Source organism: Mobula birostris, chromosome 4, assembly GCF_030028105.1.
Source record: "Mobula birostris isolate sMobBir1 chromosome 4, sMobBir1.hap1, whole genome shotgun sequence".
NCBI lineage: Eukaryota > Metazoa > Chordata > Chondrichthyes > Myliobatiformes > Myliobatidae > Mobula > Mobula birostris.
In genome coordinates this window covers 118,663,896-118,675,815 of record NC_092373.1, presented here as the reverse complement: position 1 = coordinate 118,675,815, position 11,920 = coordinate 118,663,896, and the positions used below count along the sequence as shown (strand labels likewise).

General features: G+C 41.0%; 1 protein-coding gene across 1 annotated transcript in view; it reads left to right on the top strand.

The window, feature by feature from the left end:
• The first annotated feature begins 867 nt into the window (after positions 1-867).
• Positions 868-11,920, top strand: part of LOC140196007 (uncharacterized) — a 31,488-nt gene continuing 20,435 nt past the window's right edge. Inside the window, exon 1 of the mRNA XM_072254695.1 lies at positions 868-925. The gene's annotated coding sequence lies outside the window, so the exon portion shown is untranslated. The remainder of the gene's footprint in view (positions 926-11,920) is intronic.

The window sequence follows — 11,920 nt, the reverse complement described above, 5'->3', positions numbered from 1 at the left end:
TTCATATACTTAATACTTAATTGATTTAACAATTTCTCTGCAAGCAAACATTTTCCAATAGGTTAATTTCATAGACACACGACTTTTCTTTAATTTTATTTGTGCTTAACAGCATATTATAACAGTCCCCAGGTTGCAACTTGGTTCCATTCCTGAGAACTACTTGTAGCTTGATCTATTCAAAAGTTAAAAGTGAGCAACAACAGTACTTGAGAGAACATTCATGCTCTAGCTATTGCAGAATTCACAGCATCCAAAATATCCTTCTCAATATTTCCAAAATGTATAAACCATCTACAAAGTTCTTCATTGCTAGGTTTATCTTCATGGTCAATGCCTTCACACATCGTATCCACTCCCTACCAACTCTTAACCTTGGACATCATTCATTGCACAAACATAAGTGGGTGATTCTTAAGTAGGGTAACTTTTCTGTCCCTGGGGTAGATTTTCAAGAAAAATGTAGTTTTCACAAAAACAAGTACTGTAGTTTTAAAAGTTAAGTAATAATAACTCAACTTTTTTTTCTGTATGCTTCATAAATAATGTTGCCTTAATTTTTAAATGAGCTAAAACTTGAATGTGCCAGAATTTCACTGTTTTGGGCTTGTCAAGACTCTGTAACTTGGACTTCAAAATAAAATAATAATGTATTAAATCCATGAAACTTTTAGTTTGTCTTTTCACAAAAGAAGTTTTAAAACACATGTCCAATTCATGCGCATTAGTTTTTATATAATTTGTACATTTTTTACGACAAAGAACCACTGCCCCCAACACTTCTGTCATTACCAAGAAGCAGCACATTTTAAGAGACCAATAAAGTTTTTCCAAACAACTGCTATGTGGTTGTCACAGAAATGAGAAGTGACAGGGAAGCAAGTGGCTGTTATGGCAGAAGACAGACATTTTGATGTCCGGAAATGTGAGTAATTTAAAGATTTATACCTTCTGATCTGAGAGAATGTTTCTCATGTGTCATTCACAAATGAGTTACTATTTGAGTTTTTTAACTGAGACGTAAATAACTTCACTTTATTTCTGTATATTTAAATTACATTTACAAGCATATCTAGTCAAATTAGCAAGTGCGAAAATTAGCCAACTTTTTCTTTAAAAAGTGAGAAATGTCATTACCATCACACAACTGGCAGTGAAGTTGTCAAGATGGCTCCAAAATCATCAGCAGACCGATCAAAAACATACAAAGACACAATCAAAGGAGACCCAGTGAAATATCAGCAATACCTTTAAAGAGAAAGAGAGATACAAAAAAAGAAGGGAGACAGGAAAACTTAAGATCATCTCACAATTATCAAAGTGCAATCAGAGACTGAAGAGATGATAGTGGAGAGTTAATCAAAGAAACAGAAGGTCTGCTGATAAGAAAACACAAGTGTTACAAAGTTTTATAGCAGAGAATACCCTGCCAGACTCTCCAGTAGGCCAGCAACAAGAACAGAATGACCTCACCTTTCTAAGTCTTCACCTATACATTCTGACAGGTCTAACATGCACCATGAAATACCTCATAGGAGAGGCCAAAAAAAATGAGAGCAAACAGAGCTAATGTATATTTATTAAAGTAAATTTATTAAGGTGCATGGTTTTTATTTGCAGGATTGACTTTGAAATCTTTGTTTGTCATTTCATTTTAACTTAAATTCAGTATTTTGATGTTGTGATGGTAATGTCTTTCATCTGTGTAAACTCTGCAAAAAATGCCTTAAAATATAGAAGTTCTTTTAAAGATTGATCAATGCCAAAATCTGGTCTTCATTACAGAGTCTAAAATAAAGGTTATAACATAAACAAAACAAAGTTTGGAGAAATTTCATTTTTCAGAATTTCAAGTAGTTAGAAGTGCTCCACACTGAAGAATGACCCAAGCCCAAAATTTGGGTGACACTCCAGTGTAGAATGGAGCATGTACTGTTCTGTCAGAAGTGCCTTTTTTAATAAGATGTGAAACTGAGGTTCCTTTTCCTCTCCAGTCTTAGATATATGATTTTACACTGACAGGCTTAATCAGTCTGAGAGGTTTCAGGATTGTTACACATGGAATACACAACTTGAGACAAAACAGCTGTAGATAAAAATTAATTTATTTACAATTACTGCAGATTACAGAAATAAGTGAAACTTCAGGGCCCTGAATAAAGTGCTTCCACTTACATTTTGTCGATGTTCCCAAGTAAGCATCCAATAGTATTGTTATGAACCAGCCTCAAATCCCAGAATTATTATAGAGATACAGCAGGGTAACAGGCCCTCCTGTCCGAATGAGCCACCCAGTTACATCCATGTGGCCAACTAACCTACTAATTCGTACTTCTCTGGGGGGATCTGGAGGACCCAGAGGATATCCACATGGTCACAGGGAGTTCATATAATCCCCTTACCCACAGCTGTGGATCTGAACCCAGGTTGCTATCACTGTCAAGTGTCACACTAACTGCTATGCCACCATGTCACCCTCAACGTTTGCATTGGCCAGAATTGAACCTGGGCTTCCCGTGTGGCAGGTGAGACTTATACCACTGAACCACCAATGCACACCTAACGTTTACAAATCTGTTCCTTTGCTACAAATCTTGCTACAAGTTACTTCAAAATTTAAAAGATCATATACAGAATACTGATACACCAACAATGATCAGTTCAGCTATGATCAGCACACAGTTTTTTCGTTGGCAACTACTAAAGTTACCTTCTTCCCTTCATCACTCAGTAATTCAGTTACATGACAACTTTTATTCTTTCCAACTTTGATTCTATTGAAGCGCAAGAAACTGCAGCTGCTGGAAATTGGAGGAACTCGGAGGCTTCAGCAGCATCTATGCAGGGAAAGGAATTGCCAATGTTTTGAGCTGAAACCTTACATCAGAACTCATGCTGGGTTTCAACCTAAAACGTCAACAATTTACTTCCTTCCATAAATGTCCTTGACCAAGTGAGTTTCTCCAGCAGATTAGTCGTTGATTGATTACATCTCAAAAGTTAAAGGGACAGAAAAGAGATTCTGTAGCTGCAGAAGAGGCACCAGAATTGTTGCCATTCAGGCGCTAGAGTCCAGGGTGTATTGGAGTGGCTGCAGGATATTCTCAAAGGGGAGGGTGAACAGCCAGAGGTCATAGTGCATATTGGGACCAATGACATGGGAAGAGGTCCTGCGCAGCGAGTGTATAGAATTAGAAAAGAGACTAAAGAGAAGGACATCCAAGGTTGTAATCTCTGGATTACTCCCTGTGTCATGGGCTAGTTCATGTAGTAATGGGGCTTTGGCATGGATGAATGAGTGACTGCGCAGATGGTGCAGGGGACAGAATTTCAAGTTCTTGGATCATTGGAACATTTTCTGGGGAAGGGGTGACCTGTACAAGAGGGACAGGTTGTATCTGAACTAGAGGGGAACCAATATCCTGGCCATGAGGTTTGCTGCTGTTATTCTGGAGGGTTTAAACAAGCTTTGCAGGGGGCTAGGAACTGGAGTCCCCAGGTCAGTAAGGGAAGGATCGGACCGGAAGGGAGATGACAGGGAAGGTGTGGATAGTTTGAAGTGTGTATATTTTAATTCTGGGAGTAATATAGCTAAGGGTGATGAACTTGGGGCACGGATCAGTACATGGAACTACCATGTTGTAGCCATTACTGAAACTTGGTTGAGAGAGAGGCAGGAATGGGTGATTAATGTAGCAGGTTTTCAAAGTTTTAGAAGGAATAGAGGAGGACCTAACGTGGGGTTGGGGTGTCCTGATGGAGTTGCACTACTAATCAGGGACAATATCACAGCTGCACTCAGGAGAGACATAATGGAGGGGTCAGACACAGAGTCCATTTGGGTGGAACTCAGGAATAAGGCAGGTGCAATTGCACTGATGGCATTGTACTACAGACCCCCTAATAGCAAACTGGGACATTGAGGAACAGATATGTAATTAGATTAAGGAAAGGTGTAAAAATAATAGGGTTGTTGTCATGGGGTATTTCAACTTCCCTAATATAAAGTGGGACCTTCTTAGTGCAAGGGGTTTTGATGCGGCAGAATTTGTTAAGTGTATCCAGGAGGGTTTCTTAAATCAATATGTGGATGTCTAGTGAGAGGAGAGGCCATACTGGACCTGGTTTTCGATAATGAGTCTGGCCAGGTGACTGACCTTTCAATGGGTCAGTTAGGGAGCAGTGACCACAACTCCTTATCATTCAGGATACTAGTAGATAAGGATAGGTATGGTCCTTGGGGGAGAATTTTAAATTGAAGTAGGGCAGATTATGAGGGCATTAGGCAGGAACTTAGAAGCATTAACTGGGAACACCTTTTCTGTGGCAAGTCCATATCAGACATGTGGAGGGTGTTTAAAGATCAATTGCACAGAGTACAGGAAAGGTATGTTCCTTTTAGAAAGGAAGGACGGAAGGATGAAAAGGTAATACTGTAGATCCTTGGATATGAAGAGAGGTGATGAATTTAGTCAAGAATAAAAAGGAAAAAGATGTAAAGCTTCGGAAGTTAGGATCAAACAGAGCACATGAGGAGCATAAAGAAGCCAGGAAAGAACTAAAGAAGGGAATTAGGAGATCCAGGAAGGGCCATGAAAAGTTCTTGGCAAGTAGGATTAAGGTGAATCTCAAGACTTCCATACATACATGAAGTTGAGGAGGATAACTAGGAAGAGGGTGGAACCACTCAAGGATAACGGAGGGTCCATTTGCTTGGATGCAGAGAATGTGAGTGAGGTACTTAATGAGTACTTTGCTTTGGTATTTATCAAAGAAAAGGATATGGAGGACCAGGAGATCAGTGTTGAGTGTATAAATATGTCAGGGCATTTAGAGGTCAAAGGAGAGGTAGTGTTGGGCATCCAAATGAGTATTAAGGTGGATAAATCCCCAGGGCCTGATGGGATTTATGCCAGATTATTGAAGGATGCAAGAGATGAGGTTGGTGGGCCCTTGATCAGTAGCCCTCTAGCCACAGGCGAGGTCCCAGAGAACTGGCGAATGGCTAATGCTGTACCCCTATTTAAGAAGGGAACAAGGGAAAATCCTAGGAATTATAGACTGGTGAGTCTCACATCAATAGTAGGGAAATTGCTGGAGAAAATTCATAGGGATAAGATATATGAGCATTTGGAAACCCATGGCCTAATTAGAGAGAGCCAACGTGGCTTTGTGCAGGGTAGGTCATGCTTTACCATCTTCATTGAGTTTTTTGACAAGATGATGAGGGTAGGGCAGTGAATGTTGTCAGCATGGATTTTAGTAAGGCACTTGACAAAGTCCCTTATGGGAGGTTAATCCAGAAGATTAAGATGAATGAGATCCATGGCAAATTGGCTGTTTGGATTCAGAACTGGCTCGAGCATAGAAGACAGAGGGTAGTGGTTGAAGGGAGGTATTTGAGCTGGAGGTCTGCAATTAGTGGACTGAATAACCTGTTCCTGTGCTGTACTCGTCTATGTTCTGTGTTCTGTGTTCACCAGATACAAATCTTATCAGTAGCATGTCCATATATCCACGTACATACAAAAATACACTTACTTGGACAATAAGAGCATGTTACCAACAATGAACAAAATAAAAGACCATGAACCACAGGACATAGAAACAGAATTAGGCCATCTGGCTCATCAAGTCTCCTCCACCATTCCATCATGCCTGACTGATTATCACTCTCAACCCCATTCTCCTGCCTTCTCTCTTTAACCTTTGATGCCTTGACTAATCAAGAAACTATCAACCTCCACTTTAAATGAACTCAATGTCTTGGTCATCCGTGGCAATGAATTCCACAGATTCACCACCCTCTGGCTAAAGAAATTCCTCCTCATCTCTATTCTAAGTGGACATCCTTCTATTCTGAGCCTGGCCCTCTGGTGCTAGACTCACCCACTGCAGGAAACATTATTTCCACATCCACTCTAAGTAGGCTATTTAATATTTGATAAGTTTCAATGAGGTCATTCTCGTTTTTCTAAATGCCAGTGTGTACAGGACCAAGACGTCATATGTTAACAGTTTCATTCCCAGAATCATTCACATGAAACTCCTCTCGATCCTCTCTAAATAATTTTTAAAATAAGGGACCCAAAGCTGCTCACAATACTCTAAAGTGCGGTCTGATCAATGCATTAAAACCTCAGCATTATATCTTTGCTCTTATACTCTAGTCCTCTCGAAATTAATTACAACAATGCATTTGCCTTTCTTACCACTGACTCAACCTGGAAGTTAATCTTTAGTGAATCCTGCATGAGGACTCCCAACTTCCTTTATCACCTCTGATTTTTTAAAATTTTATCCCCATGTAGAAAGTAGGCTATGTATTTATTCCTTCAACCAATGTGCATGACCATACACTTTCCTGCAGTATATTCCATCTGCCACTTCTTTCCCATTCTCCCAATCTGTCTAAGTCTTTCTGCAGATTCCCTGCTTCTTCAACACTACCTGCCATCCACCTAACTTCGTATTGTCTACAAATTTGGCTATAAACTCATCAATTTCATCATCCAAATCATTGACATATAACGTAAAAGGAAGTGGTGCCAACACCAACCCCTGCAGAACACCACTAGTCACCGGTGGCCAACCAGAAAAAGCTTCCTTTATTTCCACTCTTTGCCTCCTGTCAGCCAACCAATCTTCTATCCATGCTAGTATCTTTCCCATAATATCATGGGCTCTTATCTTGTTAAGCAGACTCATGTATGGCACCTCATCATAGGCTTTCTGAAAATACAGGTAAACAACATACATTAACTCTGTTTGTCTATCCTGTTTGTTATTTCTTCAAAGAATTCCTACAAATTTGACCAGCAAGAATTTCTTTTAAGGAAACCATGATGACTTTGATTTATTTTATTATGTGTCTCCAAGTACCCCGAAACCTTATCCTTAATAACGGACTCCAACACCTTTCCAACCACTGAGGCTAACTGGCCTATATTTTCCTGTCTTTTGCTTCCATCCCTTTCTAAAGAATTGTGACATTTGCAATTTTCCGATCTTCCAGAGCCATTCCAGAACCTAGTGATACTTGAAAGATCATTACAAATACCACCACAATCTCTTCAGCCACCTCTTTCAGAACCCTGTGGTATTATCCATTTGGTCCAGGTGACCTATCTACCTTCAGACCATTCATTTTCCTGAGCACATTCTCCTTGGTAATAGAACCTACACTTACTTCTCCCCCCAACACTCTCGAATTTGTGGTATACTGCTAGTGTCTTCCCCAATGAAGGCTGATGCAGAATACTTGTTACATTTATCTGCCATAAATTTGTCCCCCACTATTACCTCTCCAGCATAATTTTCCATCAACCCAGTCAAGTTGATGCCAATGAACAACACTTCCTCAGGTGACATCTTCCGGATAGTTTATGAAACTGTTTATTTCACTTCTGTATCTTCCTTTTATCTTAAATGTGTTTCTGGAACTGTTAGAGCCTGTGATTTGCAGTTTGGAGATTGACTGAATGTCTAGTGCTTTGCACTCTCGGAGAAAATTCCAAGAAGCAAGCAAGAGTGGCCTTGAGGTGAAGCTTAGAGATGGGGCGTGAACCCATGATTGACTCCATTTTGCTGAAGAGCGTCCATTAATCGCTGATTCAAGTGTCGAGGAAGATTGAGACGTCCAAGTGAATGAGGAAAGTGATCTAGGGTTCACTGCTGATTACCTGCCAATTGCTCAATGCTGTGATGGATTTCTCCCTGCTGGATAAGGTGACTGTGTGACTGCCTATCACCTCTGCGTTTGAGTGGTTTCTCTCTCTTTCGATGCTGTCAGAGGATGTTACTGAAGTTGTGCGATTTATGGATTGGACTGTGGGCTGTGGCTCTTTCAGTTTTATGTTTTATATTTTCTGTGTTTTTTGCCTTTTCTTTTGTGTTGCCGTTTGGCACAATTTGTGTTTTTTTGTGTGAGGGATTTGGGGTTTGTTGTTCTTGCTGTTTGCACGATGTGTTTTTTTTGTGTGTGGGGGAGGATGGCTTGATTTTTTTCGTTGAACAACTTCTATGGTTTTCTTTGTTTCATGACTATCTGGAAAGACAGATCTCAGAGTTGTATGTGGCATACATACTTTGATAATAAATGAACCTTTGAACCATTGAACCTTTGAATCCAATATTCACTCTTGCCTCTCTTTTACTCTTTATCTGAAAAAGCTTTTAGTATCCTCTTTTATATTATTGGGTGGCTTACCTCCATGTTTCATTTTTTCTCTCCTTGTGGCTTTTGAATTGCCTTCTGTTGTTTTTTAAAAGCTTCCCAATCCTCTACCTTCCCATTAATTTTGGTTATATTATGTACCCCCTCTTTTCTTTTATGCTCTCTTTGACTTCCCTGGTCAGCCATGGTTGCCTCATCCTCCCTTTAAAATACTTCTTTATCTTTGGGATGTATTTATCCTGTACCTTCCAGATTGTCCCCCAAAACTCCAGTTGTTGCTGTTCTGCTATTATCTCTGCTAGTATCCCCTTCCAATCATCTTTGGCCATCTCCTCTCTCATGCCTCAGTAATTCCCTTTACCCAACTGTAATACTGATACATCTGAGTTTAGCTTCTCCATCCCAAACTGCAGAGTGAATTCTATCATATTATGATCACTGTCTCCTAAGGGTTCCTTTACCTTAACTTCCTCATCAAATTCGGTTCAGTACACACCCCCTAGTGGGCTCAACCACAAACTATTCTAAAAGAAGCCACCCTGTAAGCATTCTACAAACCTCTCTTGGGATCCAGTACTAATCTGTATTTCTAATCTACTTGCATTTTGAAACCTCCCATGACTATCATAACATGGTCCTTTTTACATGTTGTTTCCATCTTCCATCGTAATTTAGATCCCACATCATGACTTCTGTTCGGAAGCCTGTATATAACTCCCATCAGGGTCTTTTTAACTTTGCAGTTTCTTACTCTACCCACAAAGATTTCACATCTTCCGTTCCTATGTCACCTCTTTGAAAGGCTTTGATTTCAATTTTTATGAACATAGCCACCCCACCGCCTCTGCTGACGTGTCTGGCTTTTCAATACAATGTGTATCCTTGGATGATCTGATCTTCTTTCAATCACAACTCAGTGATGCCCACAACATCATACCTGCCAACCTCTAACTGTGCTACAAGATCACCTACCTTATTCCTAATACATGCATTCTAACGTAACACCTTCGGTCTTGTACTCATCGCTCTTTTCGCCATGTTACAGTGCAACTCATCCCACTAACTGCAATTTTGCCTGATCATCTGCCTGTCCCTCTTCACAGTCTCACTACACACTGCATCAGTTGTGTACCAATTGTCCATCTTCTGCCCTATCACTGTGGCTCCCATCCCTCTGCCAAATTAGTTTAAATGCTCCTCAACAGCCCTAGCAAACCTGCCCACAGGATACTGGTCACCCTCAGGTTCAGGCGTAACCCATAGTTTTTGCATGTGTCATTCCTTCCCCAGAAGAGATTTCAATGATCCAGAAATTTGAAACCCTGCTCCCTGTGTGAGATCCTCAGCCACTCATTCATCTGTATTATATTCCTATTCCTGCCCTGGCTAGCATGTGACAATGGAAGTAATCCGGAGATTGCTGTCTTGAATGTCCCACTCTTCAGCATCTTCCCCAACTCCCTAGCATCACTATGCAGGACCACTTCCCTTTTTCTACCTATGTCATTGCTGCCCATGTGCACCTTAACCTCAGGCTGCTCACCCTCCCTCTTGGGAATAACCTGCAGTCAGTCTGAGGCATCCTTGACCCTCGCACTTGGGAGGCAACACACTCTCCTGGAGTCTTCTTCACGGCCACAGAATCTTCTGTCCATTCCTTTAACCACCGAGTCTCCAATCACTATTGCTCTGCCTGACATATAAACTTGACTGCTTGAACCTCACAGTATCACAATTGCTCACAAACCAACGGTGACTTTAAAGAAGCTTGTCTCAAGAACCTAGGTGCAAGGAAAGAAAGCTAAAACTGAACTCAGCAAACTAAACTCTAGAGGTCTGATAGCAGAAGACGACCTATGGCTGGCTCGATTACCCTGCACTGATTAAAACGTCAAGCAGGATTAAAACTGTCGAGGACAAGAGCAGAAAATGAACAGGTGTTTTGCGATATCTGCCTGTGTTTGGCCAGTTTCCTTCTTTTCTCACTACTATTGTCATACAGAGGTACAGGAGTCTTGCACCCCATGCTGCCAGGTTCGGGAGCAGTGACCGCACTGCGGCCACCGGGCTTCCCTCGCCTCAATGCCAAACAGGCTGTGCAGCTGTAGACTTGCTTTCGGGGCCTTTGCAGTCCCTGTTCCATGTGCTATTGTTTTTTTGCTATTCGTGCAATTTGTCCTCTTTTGCAAATTTGATACGTGGCGGTCTTGCTGTGTGTTCTATTGTGCTTCGTTGTTTTATGAGTGCCTGCAAGGAGATGAATCTCAAGGTTATATATGATGTACACACTTTGGTAATAAATTTGAATGTTGAACTATGCCCCTCCAGCTCAGCTCCACACCCCAGTTTACATATGGGTTTGCCTGTAGCGGACATTTTCCTCTCGTCCTCCACCGTCACAACAATGCTTCCACATATACAGGTACCTCTACGCGGATGGATGAGAAACAGAGCTCAGTTTTGAAGGATGTCCTTCCCCTGGATTCCAGGGGACGAAGAAGCACTGTTTGGTGCCCTGTTTGATATTTGTATTGAGATGTTGTTAAAAAATAGGAAAAGTAGCTCTATATTTGTTTCTGATATATTTATGTTCTGTTGCTTCCTCAGGCGAAAGGGATTAGCATATTTGGGCATCATTAGCTTAAGCTGGTTGGTACAATATTGCGGGCTGAGGGGTATGTTCCTCTGCTTACTGCTCTATGTTTATGTTCAATATCCAGGATGATTGTCATTTAACCAGTACTTATGTTGCTATTGATTTGAGAGGTAATGTAGTCTTCAGTAGTGTGACTGATATTAGGCACTTTGCATCACTCTTCTTCCGCGAACTTTTCAACTTCCCGGTCCAAGCACTTTGCAGATGGGATGGACAAGTAACCGGAAATCCAGAGCTGATCATGTGTTCTCATTGCTACCACAGTCGTCACTAAGAACTGTGTGTGCGCACGCAGGAGATTTTTAGATGACCCCTGGTGTCTAAAATGGGCACTACAGATTGACTGCCTGTTAAAGAGATGTCCTGAATTCAAGATTCAAGATTACTTATTGTTATCCTTCAGTACACGAGCTTAAGGGGGAACAAAATGGTTGTTACTCTGGATCCAATGCAACATAAAAAACAATAAAAACCAAATAATGAATAGAAATGTAAAAAATCCTTTAAAATACAACGTACAAGTAACTGAATGTTAACAATGCAACAAGTACATAGCCTGTAAGTACATAAAGAGATGACAGGTGGAGGAGTATCTGTACATAAGGTCATTCTGAAAGGAACTGAGAAAGTGGCACCCATTGGTGAAACCCATCATAAATTGGGGGACCGCTTTGTTGAGCACCTCTGCTTCATCTGCCAGAAGCGGAATTTCCTAGTGGCCAAACATTTTAATTTGGATTCCCCTTCCCATTCAGAGGTCCATGCCCTTCTCTTGTGCCAAGACGTGGCCACCCTCAGCGTTGAGGAGCAACACCTTAGAAGACCATAAGACCATAAGATACTGGAGCAGAATTAGGCCATTTGGCCCATCAAGTCTGCTCTGCCATTTCAACAATGGCTGATCCATTTTCCCTCTCAGCCCCAGTTTCCTGCCTTCTCCCTGTATCCTTTCATGTCCTGACTTATCAAGAATTTATCAATCTCTGGCTTAAATATACTCAATGACTTGGCAATGAATTCCACAGATTTCATTTGATAATGATAAAGAAATACCTCATCCCCTGTCTAAAAGGTCGCCCCTCTATTCT